Source organism: Lissotriton vulgaris, chromosome 8, assembly GCF_964263255.1.
Source record: "Lissotriton vulgaris chromosome 8, aLisVul1.2, whole genome shotgun sequence".
Lineage (NCBI taxonomy): Eukaryota > Metazoa > Chordata > Amphibia > Caudata > Salamandridae > Lissotriton > Lissotriton vulgaris.
The window spans coordinates 875,183,191-875,186,313 of NC_141696.1; the positions used below are offsets into that span (position 1 = coordinate 875,183,191).

Consider the following 3,123-nt stretch of genomic DNA (forward strand, 5'->3'; position numbering starts at 1 on the left):
AACAGGCCCCATGTCCATAGAGAGGGTGGTGGTGGTGGGTGGGGTGTGTGAGGGGTCGGAACTACAACTTCCAACAGGCCCCCATGTCCATAGAGAGGGTGGTGGTGGTGTTGGGTGGGGTGTGTGAGGGGTCACTAGTCCTACTTCAAACAGGCCCCCATGTCCATAGAGAGGGTGGTGGTGGTGGTGGGTGGGGTGTGTGAGGGGTCGGAACTACAACTTCCAACAGGCCCCCATGTCCATAGAGAGGGTGGTGGTGGTGGTGGGTGGGGTGTGTGAGGGGTCGGAACTACAACTTCCAACAGGCCCCCATGTCCATAGAGAGGGTGGTGGTGGTGGTGGGTGGGGTGTGTGAGGGGTCGGAACTACAACTTCCAACAGGCCCCCATGTCCATAGAGAGGGTGGTGGTGGTGGTGGGTGGGGTGTGTGAGGGGTCGGAACTACAACTTCCAACAGGCCCCCATGTCCATAGAGAGGGTGGTGGTGGTGGTGGGTGGGGTGTGTGAGGGGTCGGAACTACAACTTCCAACAGGCCCCCATGTCCATAGAGAGGGTGGTGGTGGTGGGTGGGGGGTGTGCCAATGCCGACTGAATGTCAACCATAAATACATGTACACGTATAGGCAACATTACTCATCATCACATTATTCTTTTGCAGGGGATCCTAATCTGACTTCCGCCATTGACACCAGGCCTCCAGCATCCCCAAACTCCGAGCACTCATGGGACGATAGTGCAGCCAACTCCGGGGCAGAGGATGGTGCCGGACCAAGCACCCAGCCAGGGACCTCTGCCACGCAGGTCACACCTGCAACTACAACAACGGGCACTGGCATCACAACAACACCGGCGACTCGGACCTGCACAGCTGCCTCCAGCACCACCTCGACCACCACCACTACTACCACCACATCTGCCCCTGCCACCCTGCCCAACCCCGCCGCCAACGCTGGGCCAGCGCCATCCCAGCCACGCCGGGAGACAGTCAGGCAACCCACCACTGCAAGGGCAGATCCTGCAGGCAGGAGCAGGGCGGAAAGAAGGGCAGATGACACAACACTGATTGCTGTGCAACAGTGCCATGAAGCACTAGTCCGGGTGGAGGCGGGCTATGCACGTAGCAAGGAACATGCAGACCGGGCCCACCAGGACTTTGTGGAAAACACCGCCATGTTGGGGGCCATCGAGAGGCGGCTTGGCCAACTGGTCGACATTTTCAGCGCCAGGGCATCCGCCAACACCACCCCCCCCCTCCCCCCCTCAAACATCGGCACCGGCCACAACACCGCCACCGCCGACTGCGCCCCTGGCGGCGGATGTGGTACCGGATCAGCCTGCGCCCCTAGCTGACCCCGTCCCGGCACAAAGACGGAGGGGCCGTCCGAGGAACGAAGTCGCCGAGAGCAGTGTTGGAGCACATGGCACACGCTCCAAGAAGAGCCGACAGTGACTCTTTGGAGTACGTGAGCCTCCGATCCTACCTGGAAAGTATCCGGTCCCACCTCCCACAGGCCTGCTGCAGTAGGCACACACCACCCTATGTGGTGTCTGCACGGCCATTTCATCCACCATTACCTTGGACAGTCACTCCCCCACCCCTTCACTCCTTTGTAAATATGCACCTACCCCTATGCACAATCTGTAAATAAATACCACTTACTCACTCAATGATGTGTTGCCTCCATGTTTATTCACATGATTGCATCAGAAACAGACGTAACCAGGTTCAGGGATCCAACAGGTACAGAATCATGCCGCAACGGAGTGACCTAGGGAAACATAGAACCCGCAAACAGACGTTAGTAAACAGCATCACACTCATCCCAACTCACTGCAGTGCAACTTACAACAAACCACACACATCACTACACGAATGGCTGACACTACACACATCATGGAGAAGTGCATGTACTCATAAATGAAGACACACACACACATGCATACATCACATAACAAAACACATAGATGATCCCCAACACAATGACACCAGAGCAGCAAACCTACACAGGGCATACACAAGCAGCACAAGAGGGGCACACTCACAGTCAAGGGAAGTAGCGTTCTATGAGCTGGCGCCTCTGGTCCACACCTTCCTCCTCACCACTATCCTCATCAGTCGACATGGCTGGGTCGGGAGGGCGAGGAACTTGCTGTTCATCTGGGTCCAAGATCAGTGCAATGTTATTTCGCACAGCCAGGTTGTGGAGCATGCAGCAGGCCATCACAATCTTGCATACTTTGCCAGGTGCGTAAGGCAGGGCCCCTCCAGTCTTATCTAGGCACCGAAACCTAGACTTAAGCAGGCCAAAAGTTCGTTCCACCACTCGACGTGTCCTACCATGGGCATCGTTGTATCGCATTTCTCCTGCTGTGGTGGGATTGCGAATTGGACTCAGAAGCCAAGGCCTGTTTGGGTAAGCCGAGTCGCCTGTGTATGTGGGAATTAGAGAGAGAGACAGACATCAGTACTTGAACATGTGGCCACACCAAGCCACCCAGATATCACTCCAGTCACCACAGCATACTCACCAACAAGCCAGGCTTGTGCCGGACGCAGATTTGCCATCAGTCGTGGGACTATGCTGCTCCGCATGATGTGGGCGTCATGTGCAGAGCCAGGAAATCTTGCACACACATGTGAGATAATGTTGTCGGCCTGGCACACCACCTGCACGTTAAGGGAGTGGAAGTGCTTCCGATTCCGAAACACCTGCTCACGTGCCCGTGGCGGGATGATCGCAATATGCGTGCCATCAATTGAACCCACAACGTGTGGAATGCGACCCAGTGCATAAAAGTCTGCCTTGACCGCTGCCAACTCTGCCGCCTGTGGAAAATGTATGTACTCATGCTTGTACAGCATCATGGCTGTTAGCACATCCTTGAGTACCGTGCTGAACATGGCCTGTGACATTCCCCCGGCATGTCCTATAGTGTACTGGAATGTGCCTGTTGCAAAAAAATGGAGTGCCACCATCACCTTTTGGGTGGGTGAAATTGAGCCTGGATAAGTTCTCCGCGGCTGCAGGTGAGGAGACAACTTGTTCACTAGCTCCAGCAATCGACGTCGATCAAGCCTGAATTTCCGGACCACCTCCTCGTCCACCATGTCCTCCAGCACA

At 55.8% G+C, this 3,123-nt stretch overlaps 1 long non-coding RNA gene across 1 annotated transcript; it reads right to left on the minus strand.

Moving 5' to 3' along the window:
- Positions 1 to 1,656: 1,656 nt before the first annotated feature.
- Positions 1,657 to 2,768, minus strand: LOC147698127 (uncharacterized). Its single transcript, XR_015299179.1, has 3 exons — positions 2,531 to 2,768; positions 2,045 to 2,429; positions 1,657 to 1,770 (listed from the first exon to the last, which is right to left on the minus strand). It is a non-coding gene; the product is annotated as an uncharacterized LOC147698127 (long non-coding RNA).
- Between the last annotated feature and the right edge of the window lie 355 nt (positions 2,769 to 3,123).